At 38.2% G+C, this 14,769-nt stretch overlaps 2 long non-coding RNA genes across 2 annotated transcripts; both read left to right on the forward strand.

Moving 5' to 3' along the window:
• Positions 1–11: 11 nt before the first annotated feature.
• On the forward strand, positions 12–14,157 carry LOC309653835. The gene is made up of 2 exons (XR_014259550.1): positions 12–3,225; positions 9,345–14,157. It is a non-coding gene; the product is annotated as an uncharacterized lncRNA (long non-coding RNA).
• LOC309653833 lies at positions 4,643–8,292 on the forward strand. The gene is made up of 2 exons (XR_014259549.1): positions 4,643–5,120; positions 5,451–8,292. It is a non-coding gene; the product is annotated as an uncharacterized lncRNA (long non-coding RNA).
• Positions 14,158–14,769: the final 612 nt, after the last annotated feature.

Here is a 14,769-nt window from a genome sequence, read left to right on the forward strand (position 1 = left end):
CCTGTACCACCCTGACACTAAGGAAATGTCCTGTGGGGGAAATCGGCTTGACATTCTGCTAGATTTCACTCCATCATGCCAGCAAATGAGTTCATCAAAAGGTATGGTGATTTCTCTTTTCCAGTGGAGTATGTCTCCCTACACCAAACCCCTGCTCCAAATCTCTAAATGTCCCTCTCTAGCATACTAGTTGATATTGTTTCTTGATTGCTTCCTTAGCTCGATGATCCTTTATTCAAGTTTGTTTGCTCGTTGCAGCAGGAGTGATGGCCTGTGCCTACCTAGTGCAGGCATATTATTATGGAGATATGGCTTTGGTCCCAGACACCACAATAAGGAGAATATCATAAGAAAGCAAGTCACACGAGTTGTTTGGTTTCCCAGTGCATGTAAAAGTTATGTTTATGCTATACTGTAGTCTATTAAGTGTGCAATAGCATTATGTCTAAAAAAAGTACATATCTTAATTTGAAAGCAGACTTTAAGAATGCTACCCATCATCTGAGCCTTCAGCAAGCTGTAATCTTTTTGCAATAGTAACATCAAAGATCACTGATCACAGATCATGTAACAAGTATAATAGTGAAAAAGTTTGAAATATTGTGAGACTTACCAAAACATGACATAGAGACACGAAGTGAGCAAATGCTGTTGGAAAAAATGGCACCACCAGTAGAGCTGCTTGACACAGGGTTGCCACAAACCTTCAATTTGTTACAAAAAAAAAAAAAAAAAAGCATTATCTGCAAGGTACAATAAAGTGAAGTGCAATAAAGTGAGGTATGCCTATATATCCTGCCTCAAAGTAGAAATCCTATTTAGATCACCTTTAATATCTCTCTATGATATATTAATAGTTTTCTGTTCAGGGTTCTTACATTTTTTATTACACTTATTATTAGGTATATGATGTTTTGATGATAATGTAGATGGCATATTTTTTAGTTTTTAATTTTATAACTTTTCAGACACAGAAAAATGTTAGTGGAATTTTTTAATGTTTGGTCTCTTATCTGGCAACTCTTCTAAAAACTAACTGATATTCTAATAAGTTATCTGTAGATGGTTTTGGATTTTCTGTATCCTTAATTATATCAAATATGGAAAGTGACAGTATTATTTCTTCCTTTCTTAGCCTTATATTTCTGATTTCTTTTTCCTGCCTTACTGCTAATGCCATTTAATACTTTTACTAACAGGTTGAATAGAAAAGGTAAGAGTTGGCATTCTTATTTTGTTCCTAATCTTACAGTGGACATTCTCCACATTTCACTATAAATAGGATGGTGGCTCTAAAGTTTTTTGTAGTTTCCCTTTGCTATGAGTTTTTAATCATACATAATTATTGAATTTTATCAAATGCTTTATCTGACTATACTGATATGATCATATACATTTTCTCCTTTATTTTATTCATGTGGTGCATGACATTTATTGATATTTGAATGTTAACTCACCTTGCATTTCTGGAGTAAAACAACTTGGTAGGAATTCACACACACACACACACATTCACTCACTCACACACTCTACATTTGATTGTCTAACATTTTGTGTATGATTTTTGCTTCTGTATACATAAAGGAGATGGGCCTATTTTCTTTTCTCATAATTGTCCTTTTAATTAGTGAATAGTATATAGAGGGTAGAGATTTAAAAGACCTTTTAAAAGGTCTTCTTCTTCTGTGATATAATACAATACAGTATTACTCCATTTTTTAAAAATGACCTTTTTTATTTTCAAATAGTTTCAAATCTGCAGAAAAGATACAAACAGAGTTCCCTTTACCTCTCTCCCAGTTTTTCCTATTGCTAACATCTTATACTACCATACTATATTTTTCAAAATTAAAAAGCCAACATTTATACATTACTATTAACTAAACTTAAGACTTTTTTTGGATTTCACCAGTTTTCCTGTTAATGACCTTTTTCTGTTCTAGGACCCAATCCAGTATATCACATTCCACTTAGTTAGTTGTCATGTCTCCTTAGTCTTCTCTGGTCTATGACAGTTCCTCATTCCTTCCTTGTTTTTTATGATTTTGACAGTCTTGAGGAATATTTGTCTGATATTTTGTAGAATTGTCCTCAGTCTGGGTTTGGCTGATGTTTTTCTCATGATTAGACTGGAGTTATAGGTTTTGACAAAGAATACCACAGAAGCGAAGTAACCGTCTCATCACATCATAACAGAGAGTATGTAGTGTCTCCGTGACATCACTGGTGATGTGAAACATCATCACTTGCATAACATGGTGTTTGCTTGGTTTCTCCACTGTAAAGTTACTTTTTCTCCCATTTTATACTCTCTTTGGAATTCAATCATTAAGGCCAGCCCAGGACTGGACTTAAGGGGAAGATTAAGCTTCACCTCCACCTCCTTGGGGAGGAGATGGATGCCGGCGGGGGGGGGGGGGGGTGGCGGGGGGGAGGTTACCTACATATGGAATTCTTCTGTTGGCAAGATTTGTCTTCTCCCTCCCTCCTATTATTTATTTATTTATACACTCATTTATTTACTCCATTATGTTTTAATATGGATTCTTTATCATCTATATACATAATTACAACCTTAAAAACCTCTGGTTCCCCCACTGACATATAAACTCTTTGAGGAAAGGCTCTGTTTCTTTTTTATTTTTGTACACTCTATGCGTTTAGCATAGTCCCCTAATTTATAGTGGACTTCCAGTAATTATTTTGTAATGGATATCTTTCCACTTCAACTGAAAAGTACCCTTTCCTTATATAATAGCATTCTAAATCCAAAATAAAAGTAGATTTTAAAATAAGTAAAAGTAAACTCATGCATGATCACCCTGTAATAAGTATGTAAAAAAGCAAAGGGTACTGCAGAAATAACTTAACCATTGGAGTTGGATGTGTCTCCAAAAAATATTGAAGCCACATTTGGAAAGAAATTACAGTATTTGATAAGCCAAGGATATGACCTGCTGTGTGCTTTCCCTTTTTTGTTCAGATCACCAAAGGAGATTAAGACCCCGTTTTCTCCCGTCTCTGGAAAATTATCATCTGATGCAGTCACTCAGATAACAACAGAGAGTCCAGGAAAAGCCATGTTTTCATCTGAGATTTTTGGTAATGCTGAAGATCGTGGACATGATATTCCAGAGCTCAGTACACAGAAGTTGGGCAAAGTTCCTGTCAAGTTTGCTTCATCATCTTCAGTCCAACAGATTACTGTTCTTCATGGCACAGATGGTAAGAGAATTTTAGGTCACATTACCAACTTTTGTGTGTCATTAACCAATAAATTTCTTGATTGGGTCTTTCTAGTTAGAAAACCTAATTTTAATTTTAAGCATTAGGTTGTACATGATGATAACATCTTTTATTTACATAGCTATGAAGAGAATATAATTTATTATGTTTTTACTTCAATTTCTAGTGAAGTTAACAACCTATGTGAAACTCATGCTACTTGTGGCTGACGTATTTTCAACTCATAATACTTGTCATAAGAATGCAAGTAGTTCATGAAAACATAAAAACTATAGAGGTTCAATTTTAGGGAGGTAGATAATTATTTGGCATTGTTTCTTTTACTATTGTTTTGCATGAGACAGTGAACAGATAGCAAACACAATACCAGTCTATTTCTTGCTCAAGAAACGTTGAGCAGGGACCCAGGTTGACTGTGACTCTGCTTTCTTTAAAACATGGAACCTTGGATTCATCATCATAGTCAACTGGAAGGGACGAAAAGCATGGAGGAGCACATGTTGGGAGGCTTTTATGGTCTAGGCCTAGGTGTGGCCCACATCACTTTCCACTGACTAGGAATAGTTTAGCTGTGCTTTCCAGGATGAAAAAGAAATGAGTTTTGGTGAACAGCTAGCAATTTCTACCATAAGGTCTACAACATTTAGAGTGTTCCTATGCTATCATGACAGTGATATTTTTATAGTGCTTACACTATATAACATTCAAAATTATAGCAAGTTATTTTCTTTTTCAGACCAGTAACTGGAAAGTTAAGTTCCCATTCTACCTCCAAATGAGGGTGGGAACTTTCAATTACTAATTTTAAAGTATTCAACAGTTTGTACAAATCTATTCAAAATAGATTTTAAGTGTTCCTACTTGTGCAAAAAGTTTATCTGTCTGTAGGTATAAATGGAATATGCCTAAATGTATAAAGAAAATTGCTTAGTTCCACATTTAAATTGCACTGAATTTAATTTGAATAAATACATTTATATGTTGAAATGGTTATATTTCTTTTCTTTTTTTTTATTTTATTTATTTTATTTTGGCTGTGTCGGGTCTTCATCGCTGCGTGCAGCCTTTCTCTAGTTGCGGCGAGCGGGGGCTACTCTTCATTGCGGTGCACGGGCTTCTCATTGCGGTGGCTTCTCTTGTGGTGGAGCACGGGCTCTAGGCACGTGGGCTTCGGTAGTTGTGGTGCATGGGCTCAGTAGTTGTGGCTCGCGGGCTCTAGAGCGCAGGCTCAGTAGTTGTGGCACATGGGCTTAGTTGCTCCGCGGCATGTGGGATCTTCCCGGACCAGGGCTGGCACCCGTGTCCCCTGCATTGGCAGGCGGATTCTTAACCACTGAGCTATCAGGGCAGCCCGAGATGGTTATATTTCTTATACACTTTTATTGTGAAGTAAAATTATGCCCCCCAAATGTATAGTCTAATCAATATCACACAGAACACCTTTAATGTGTCAGTTACCTATTGCCACCGTGATACTGTATAAGAACCTCGAAAATCTCAGTGCTTTATAACAACAGACATTTGCTTTCCTCACTCATGGGCTTATGAGTCCGTTGGAGTTTGGCATCAGGATGCAAAAACGGTTTGGGTCTGTTCCACATGCCTTGTACTGAAACCCAGGCTACTCTGGGCTATGCTGTTTTCATGTTGGTGGAAGAGCACAGGAGAGGAAATCCAACTGTGAAAGTGTATTTTATACCTCTTCTGACATCAAATGGATCAGTCTATAGAGAGCCCACAGTTCATGGTCTTACCTTTACATACAGGTACTTGGTAGAAAGGACTCCTTTAAAAGAGAAATATTATTTGGTTTAATAATAAAATATTTTTAACTCTGTGGATTCAGAAGTAAAATTTTAAAAAATATTTTAAAAGTATACAGAATAGGGCTTCCCTGGTGGCGCAGTGCTTGAGAATCCGCCTGCCAATGCAGGGGACACGGGTTCGAGCCCTGGTCTGGGAAGATCCCACATGCCGCAGAGCAACTAGGCCCGTGAGCCACAAATACTGAGCCTGCGTGTCTGGAGCTTGTGCTCTGCAACAGGAGAGGCCGCGATAGCGAGAGGCCCGCGCACCGCGATGAAGAGTGGCCCCCGCTTGCCGCAACTAGAGAAAGCCCTTGCACAGAAACGAAGACCCAACACAGCCAAAAATAAATAAATAAATAATAAAAATAAAGGAATTGCTTTAAAAAAAAAAAAAAGTATACAGAATAGCATGTTGAATTTATGACTATGTGTCCACTGCTCTGAATTAACAAATTAAGAGTAATATGCTATATGTTTATATTTAGTTCCATTTGCAAGTTTTTTGAAGAAATAAATTTTATGGTTGGACTTTCTTCTTTACCCTTCTCCAGTCCTTTCTTTCTCTCCCAGGAACAACCATTATTTGCTGAATAGTCGCTTCTTCCCCCAGAGATAGGCAGTCCAAAGTAACTTTAAGACTTCTGCATCCAAACATAAAGTTGTTGAGAATTTCAAAAAGCCACTTATCTTGCCTCTGAATTCTCCATCTCCACATGGTAACCATTCTTGCTCTGGGTCCATTGTAATTCTGCCCAATTGTTGTTGTCCATTTTCTGCAAACTTTGAACTAAATGGTAAATTTAACCATCACCACCAAGCTTTATATACACTGGTGGAGGAAGAAAACTACTAAGTCAATATCCTAACAATAATGACTACAGCAACGTCCAAAGAGAAGTAGAGGCTACAACCTATTTTTCCTGTTATTTAAATTCTTCCAGCCTCTATACATTTCTTCATTCTCCTTGAATTCAGCCAGGTTCTCATTGGCTGGGGTTTTGCCTGATAGGTTGGTACAAGTGTTCCTAAGTAGTCTAAGGCTTTGCTAGCCCTGCATAGGTTTAAGGTAATTTTTTGTTAATTTCTATGACCAGGCTTGGTAAAGTGGTCCCCTAGGTGTAAGCCATACTCCTACTGACTTTCTTCTTTTAAGGTAACCTTATTTCTCCCTGATAGTTAAGGTCAATTGTAGTTTTAGTCAACACTATGGCATCCTATTCCCTGTATTGTTTCAGTGACATAAAGAATGTAAAATGACTAGATGGCTCCTGTCTCCCGGTAGAAGTGCCCCTCCCTTATTTCTAAGATCTTCCATCAAACAAAGCAGAGTCACAGAGATAGAAAGCAAAAGATTTTAAAGGCTTCTGCCTTTGTTCCTAAATACATGCATTCTGTCTGTGGGATAGGCAAGTGCCACATGTGGTTCTGAGCACATGCCGTATTCAGTAAGCTAGCATTCCAGCCTCAGAAAGTGATGCCTCCCAGCTTGTGCCATGACAGTTATCAGTAAATTGTTCACTCGCTTTTTTGTTCTTGAGTTTACCATAGCTGTGGGTGATCAGGCTTGTGAGGAGAACAGTGACTCCCTTTAGTCGTCAGCCTTTTGTCTCATTTCCTTCACTATGAAGTCAGTTCCTTGGTTGGAAGCAGGGTACTAGTAATATGGATTCCATGTCAAATCATCAGAATCATGGAGTGGCCAAGGATGGTAACACAATTCTAAGTAGTTTATAAGTTGTTATTGCATCCAGAATGAAGGAGATCTCATTCTACTCTGGGACTATCAGACTCTGTCTAGAGTATTTTGATTTTTATAAACTAGACATGGGCAACTAGGAGTCCATCTAGAGGTGATTACAGGATGCAAGAGAAGACCATGGTCCATAAGGATAAACTGAAGAAGCTGTTGTGTTTAATCAGGAGAAGTGGTAGCTATCTACAAAATTCTATTTGAATGAGCAGTACAACCCCATGAATACTGAGGAGTAACCTAAACAAGAATTTTATAGGGCTCATGTGATGGCAATACTAATCCTTTGTGTAGGCATAGAAAAGGACAGTAGACTAAAAGGAGGGATGGGATATTTCTGAATGGGAAAATTGAATATTTAAAGATGTCATTTATTCCCAAATGAATTTAAACTCTAATGTAATTCTACTCAAAATTCTAATGGAATTGTTCTTTTGAACTTGTTTAATTGATCTTAAGTTTTTTCAGGAAGAATAATAAAGAAAATACTGGAAAAGAAGAGTAATGGGGAGGATAAATTTTAGCAGCAGCCAGTGGAGTGTTTTCATGGGATGCCTGGAAGTTGCAGACATTATTCTCACCCTTGACCTATGGGCCCAGACTCAGTCATATGTCCATACATGTCTGCAAGGGAGATTGGGAAATACAGTGTACAGATGAGCAGTATGTACCCAGCTAAATATCAAAATGCTGTTACAGAGACAGAGTTTCTACCACATCATGAAAGAAAAACAAGTGTATAGAAAAAGATTTCAGGGACTGCCCTGGTGGCGCAGTGGTTAAGAATCCACCTGCCAGTGCAGGGGACACGGGTTCGAGCCCTGGTCCGGGAAGATCCCACATGCCGCAGAGCAACTAAGCCCGTGCTCCACAACTACTGAGCCTGTGCTCTAGAGCCCGCGAGCCACAACTACTGAGCCCATGCTCCACAACTACTGAAGCCTGCATGCCTAGAGCCTGTGCTCCACAACAAGAGAAGCCACTGCAGTGAGAAGAGTGAGAAGCTCGCGCACCACAACGAAGAGTAGCCCCCCACACCGCAACTAGAGAAAGCCCGCGTGCAGCAATGAAGACCCAATGAAGCAAAAAAATAAGAAGAAGAAAAAGATTTCATCTTCTATAATAATCAAATTACTACCATGTCACAGACATTTTAGAAAGAATTTTAGCAGTTAGTATTTAAAAAAACGAAACTTTATAAATGACATAATTTTTCACTCTGAAATCAGGAAACTTATGTGAAATGGGGCAGCAGGGGAGAATGGGTATGCTATGAACAGGAAGTCTTTATTACAGAATTCTTTATTATTGAAAATTTAATCCAGCCTAAATTTTTAACATTATGAGAAGGGTTAAAAACACTTAATGTGTAGTAGAATGATAAAAAATGTGAAGATAGGAAATAAAATGAATATTTTATTATCAATGTAAAGTAGAAAAACTGAATTCCACATTATACATACTATACACAACTATGTAAACAAATAAGCAATACAGAGGAAAGACCTGTAGAAATACATTAAAATATTAATAATAGTTATCTTTGAGTGGTAAGACTTTGTCTTTTTTATTTCTGTGTATTTTTTTAATATTGAGAATTTATACTTTTATAATGGAAAACTTATTTTGAAAATCTGCCACATAGAAGAGAATTAGATTTACTTTCTATGACTCTGGAGGGAGAATCTTCAAAGATCAGTAGTAGGGGTTAACAACGACCAGGTTTGGGTTCAATATAAGATAAAGTGTTTCTTAGTTAGAGCCATCTAAATATGGAATAGATTGCTAAGAAGTCGTCTTCTCAATGAATCCTACCCTTACCACTCTATTTAAACTGCATCCTGCTGCAATTTCCCAAATACTTCTAATCTTCCTCAGCATTTTCTAATTTTTTGGGGGGGGGAGTGGCTGTTTTGGGTCTTTGTTGCTGCACACGGGCTTTCCCTAGCTGTGGTGAGTAGGGGCTACTCTTCGTTGTGCTGCATGGGTTTCTTATTGTGGTGGCTTCTCCTGTTGCAGAGTGCGGGCTCTAGGCGCACAGGTTTCAGTAGTTGCAGCACGAGGGCTCAGTACTCGCAGCACAAGGGCCCTAGAGCACGTGGGCTTCAGTAGTTGCGGCACATGGGCTCAGTAGTTGTGGCGCTCGGGCTCTAGGGCGGGCGGGCTTTGGTAGTTGTGGCACGCAGGCTCAGTAGTTGTGGTGCACAGGCTTAGTTGCTCCACAGCATGTGAGATCTTCCCAGACCAGGTATCGAACCCCTGTCCCCTGCATTGGCAGGCAGATTCTTAACCCACTGCACGACCAGGGAAGTCCCAGTATTTTCTAATTTTTTATGTCACTAATAATTTATAAAAACACTAGATGATTTACTTATTTAGTATGCTAATTGTTTACTGTCTATCTCCCTCTTCTAGAATGCTAGTTTACTGATACATTCCAAGAATCTTGACCACTGCTTGGCACATTAAAGGTACTTAATATTTGTTCAGTTAATTAATAAATGTTTTCTTATTAATTATTCTGATCTTTATGTCCTTAGGCCAGCCTTTACTGTTGCCATATAAGCCTTCTGGTAGTACAAAGATGTACTATGTTCCCCAATTAAGACAAATTCCTTCATCTCTGGATTCCAAGTCAGACACCACCATTGAGAGCTCACACTCAGGTATTATGCAGAAATTATTCAAAATTTTACTTTTTGAAATTTTATTTGTGGATTGGCTGTTTAATTCTGGATGACATATGAAAGCTCAGTGCTATTTAATCTTTAAGTGAAACATGGAGATTTTCATGACACAGTCTCTGGTTCAGATAGGTGAGTTATTTGGTCAGATGTATTGTGTACACTCAAACATTTGATAAATATTTGAAGAAAATTGTATGAACAGTTACTTGTTTGGGTTAGTGGACTCCATCTAGGACAAAGGTTTCCAAGTTTTCTCTGTTCACAGTCACCTTAGTGTTTGGGTGATTTCTTTTCTCATCATCGTGGGGATATAAATCATCAGCAGCATATAAATACATGAAGTATTTTTTCAGATACTAAGCTATTATGTTATTAGGGTATAAAAATACTTACCGTTTTGATCTTACAGCTTAATAAGCAAAAATATTTTTGGTTTTGTGTTTGAAAGAAAACATTTTACTTTGTTCAGAAATATGCATAATTACTTGCTAACGAGATATGTGTGGCTATTAGGGCACAGTTTCTCACACCTTGAGATGAGATTGGACACAACCACCCTCATTTATTGCTTTTGTTACAGAAACTGTCAAAAATCCAACTCTGCAGAGATACAGACAGCAGCATTGAAAGGAATGTAGCAGTATCTAATGTTGAAACTTTAAACTATCTTTAGCTATTAGTTTTTGTCCTGTACACCAGATATTACATATCACTGTTTCTCTAGAGTTTTAAAATATCCCACAACATCCCTGTGAGATCACCACAATAGAACTGCAGATTTAGAAAATGAATAGCATCCTGTGGAGGAACTGAATAAATATTTTCTGTGGAAAATTATAAGGATACGGAGTTGGTATGGTGCGGGGTTTTGATTGTTGGGATAACATATTGATTGGTCCACAGGAGTTGACTTGGTTCCGTGTAGATATAAATTGTTCATGATTTGTCAATAGACATCTTTATAGGTGTAGAAATTAAAAAGAAAGTAGTTGTCCCTGGTCTTATGCAGATTTTCTGTTAATTTTAAGAGGACCCAACTAGTATCTAATGGTAACTGAGTTAAAGCCCCTGATATAATTGCTCCTGATTTCCCACTGTGATGCCACTGAAAAAAAGAACCACAAAATGCTCATATGTTAGGATTGATTATGAAGCCTATAACCAGGAACTGGAAGAAATTTTCACTACCTGCATGGCTATGATTTTAAAAACTCACTTAGTGGCTACGAGACATAAAACAAGCTTACTTAATTGATTGTAGGTAGGAAAATCTTTTATCTCAGTCTCACTTTCAGCCCCCTAGTTCAGAAGACAGAATGTACCAATAGAAGTGTAATCAGGTGTTCCAGTATTTTTTGAGGCCTCCTGTGTACTTCTATTCATTTACATCCTAACTCTTCCCTTTGGAGACATTAACTTTGAGAAAAATTGGACAGTAGTGGGAAGAGGAAATGACTACTCAGGGATGGTACACTGTATCCTGAGAAATACTGTCCGTATAAATAAAGTACTGAATGCATCAATTAGACAAGAAGAGATCTGTTGGCTATATATACTTGAGGTTGTCATTTATCATGTTCTGCATCTATTCTGAGAGTGAGGGAGTTGACAGAAGAAAATAATAGTTTCTTAGACCAGTAGAGCTGATCTAGCTGAAAGCCTAGGAATTGTTCTGATAGATAGTGTCTATTAGTGTGTTGTGATTCTATAGATACTAGAAAGATCCAACTAGAGTTTGGGGCCAAGGGCAAGTCATAAACCGTTGCAGATATTTGGACCAAATAATTTCTCCTCAGTTGAGAATGAGTAAACAATTGAACTCATAAAATTCTTTTAAAGACAAAAACAAAGGGACTTCCCTCGTGGCGCAGTGGTTAAGAATCCGCCTGCCAATGCAGAGGACACGGGTTCCAGCCCTGGTCCGGGAAGATCCCACATGCCACAGAGCAACTAAGCCTGTGCGCCACAACTACTGAGCCTGCGCTTTAGAGCCTGCGAGCCATGACTACTGAAGCCCGCATGCCTAGAACCCATGCTCCGCAACAAGAGAAGCCACCGCAATGAGAAGCCCGCGCACTGCAACGAAGAGTAGCCCCCGCTCGCCGCAACTAGAGAAAGCCCGTGCACAGCACCGAAGACCCTACACAGGCAAAAATAAAAATAAATAAATTAAAAACAAAACAAAAACAAAAAAACAAGGCAAAGGTAACCTCGCAAAGAAAGAGATAGATGTTAGAGATTTACTCATTAGGTCAAGTAACACTCTGAAGTAGTAACAGGATTTCATTTATATCTGACAGTAAGTTCTGTGAAGATAGGTACTATGCCTTTTTTTTTGTAAGCCATTTTATACCTCATACCAATATATAATATAGATGTTATTTTGATATTCATTTAAAGACATTTAAATACTTTATGTACTAGTACTGTCAATAGGAGCAAAAAGCCATGGGGAGAGAACTGGCTGGGAGTTTTAAAACAAAGTGAGGAGTTAATAGCAGAAAAAAATGGTGGAGTAAAGACCTCCAACATTTTGCCCTGTGATAAAAGCAACAGAATTTTGGCAAAACTTTATGGAAAACTTTTCCAAAACTCTGGAAATTAACCAAAGGCTTGTAGCTTTTGTAGTAAGCATTTATTCAAGAAAAATGGCTGAACCTTGATAAGAATAGTAATAAGCTTGTGGCATTTTACCTTGCCCTATTCTCATTGCCATACTCAGCTCAGTGATTGATAACCTTGAAAAATATCAGCCTGCATTCCCAGGACTGGAGGGAGCAGAACAGAGCTGGACCTCTTTCACAATTTCATTCCCAAAGAATTGTCAGTATTTGACCTGTCTGATGGCTCTCTGGAAGACTCCACTCAAAAGGCTTATCTTTATTCGACCTTACTCAGAGCTATCCAGTGCGTATGAGCCTCTGTGTCTATGTGTGAGGTGTTTGTCAAAAAACACTTACAGGCAAGTGTTTTATTTTAGTTTCTTAAATATTTATTTATTTAATTTATTTATTTTGGCTGTGCCGGGTCTTAGTTGCACCACTCAGGATCTTCGTTGCGGCATGCGGACTCCTTAGTTGCAGGACCTAGTTCCCTGACCAGGGATCGATCCCAGGGCCCCTGCATTGGGAGCTCGGAGTCTTACCCCCTAGACCACCAGGGAAGTCCCCAAGCAACTGTTTTAATGTCACAATGCATGAGGCAGTGGATAACACTTGAGACAAACAATAGACTAACCAAAAGCTTTATCGGAAAAACTGAGGATGAGATGTCCATAGATATGTTGAAAAGCACTGATATATTCCTAGGACTCTAGAAGACCACAAGTGTGCACAGGCCTGAGTGCATGCTCAGGAAAGATCTGAGAGGGGCCTACCCTTTACCTTTGGCTGCCCTTGAGGCTCTGGGCAAGAAGAAAGGGAAGGCTAAGGCCGAATTGATAACTCCCTGCCCTCAGCGTTGATGGCTATGTGCACGTAGTCCCTCGGCAAAGACTGGGAGATTTATTGTTTCTAGATGTTTAAGGATATCTCCATCTAGGCATTAGCTGACCACTAAGCTAGTTGAGTGGCAGCTTCAGTAGACTTTATAGAATTTGTTCAGAAAAGTTACTTAAAAAAAAAAAACAGCGTAAAGCAACAGCAGGAAACCCTAGGGAGGTAGTAGACTCTGATTTCCAGGGTTGTCACATTATATTTTTTAAGATGTCCAGTTTTCAACAAAAAGTTACAAGATATGGAAATTCAAAGTAAAAAAATATATATATGGACCATACAAAAGAAAAATAGCAGTTTAGAAACTGTCTGTGAGGAATCTCAGACATTGGACTTACTAAATGAAGATGTTAAAATAGCTATTTAAAATATGTTCAAAGAACTAAATGAAACCATGTCTAAAGAAGTATAAGAACAGTGTCTTACCAAATAGAGAATATCAATAAAGAGAAATTACAAAAAAGAACCAAATAGAAGATCTGTAGTTGAAAAGTACAATAACTAAAATAAAAAATTGACTGGAGAAAGCTCAGTATCAGACTTGAACAGGCAGAAGTATGAGTCAGTGAACATGAAGATAGGCCAATTGAGATTATCCAGTGTGAGAAACAGAAAGAAAAAAGAACGAAGAGAAATTAACAGAATCTCAGAGTCCTATGGGACACCTTCAAGCATCCTATTATACACATAATGGGAGTTCCAGATGAAGAGACAGAAAAAGAGACTGAAGGAGTATTTGGAGAAATAATGGCCTAAAATTTCACAAATTTGATGACTGCTGTTAATCTGCACATCCCAAAAGCTCAAGGAAGTCCAAGCATGATACAGTCAAAGAGAGCCACATCTACATACATCATAAACCATCAAATGACAAAGACAGTGTTAAAGCAGCAAGAGCGGAGTTATCATGTACAAAGAATCTTCAATAAGACTAATTGCTGATTTTTCATCAGAAACCATAGAGGCCAGAAGGCATTGCAATGAGATATGCAAAGAGCTGAGGAAAAAAACCTGCCTACCAAGTATTCTGTACCTAGCAAAACTACCCTTCAGAAATGAAGGAGAGATTAAGACATTCTCAGATAAACAACAGTTGAAAGACTCCACTGCTAGCAAACTGACCCACAGAAAATACTAAAGAGATTTTTTTCAAGATGGAATGGTGAACACCAGACAGTAACTTAAATCCACATGAAAAAAGTACTAAAGGTAACTACATAAGGAAATACAAAAGACAGTATAAATGTATTTTTGTTTGTAATTCAGTTTTTCTCCTATATGACTTAAAAGACAAATGCAGTATAAGCAAGTCCCAAATACACACAAAAAAAACTAACAGAATTAAAATGATAAAACCTGACACTATATTTTTAAATAAATAAATTTATTTATTTATTTATTTGTATTTTTATTTTTGGCTGCGTTGGGTCTTCGTTGCTGCGCGCGGGTTTTCTCTAGCTGTGGCGAGCAGGGGCTACTCTTTGTTGTGGTGCGCGGGCTTCTCGTTGCGGTGGCTTCTCTTGTTGAGGAGCACGGGCTCTAAGTGCATGGGCTTCAGTAGTTGTGGCTCTTGGGCTCTAGAGCGCAGGCTCAGTAGTTTTGGCACGCGGGCTTAGTTGCTTCGTGGCATGTGGGATCTTCCCAGACCAGGGCTCGAGCCCGTGTCCCCTGCACTGGCAGGCGGATTCTTAACCACTGTACCACCAGGGAAGTCCGAAAAACTGACACTATTAAAGGGAGAAATATTTCAAGCCAATAGCAAAAGGTCATATATTGTATAATTC

This window comes from Balaenoptera physalus (assembly GCF_965194825.1).
Source record: "Balaenoptera physalus genome assembly, contig: HAP1_SCAFFOLD_1282, whole genome shotgun sequence".
In the NCBI taxonomy this organism is placed as follows: Eukaryota; Metazoa; Chordata; class Mammalia; order Artiodactyla; family Balaenopteridae; genus Balaenoptera; species Balaenoptera physalus.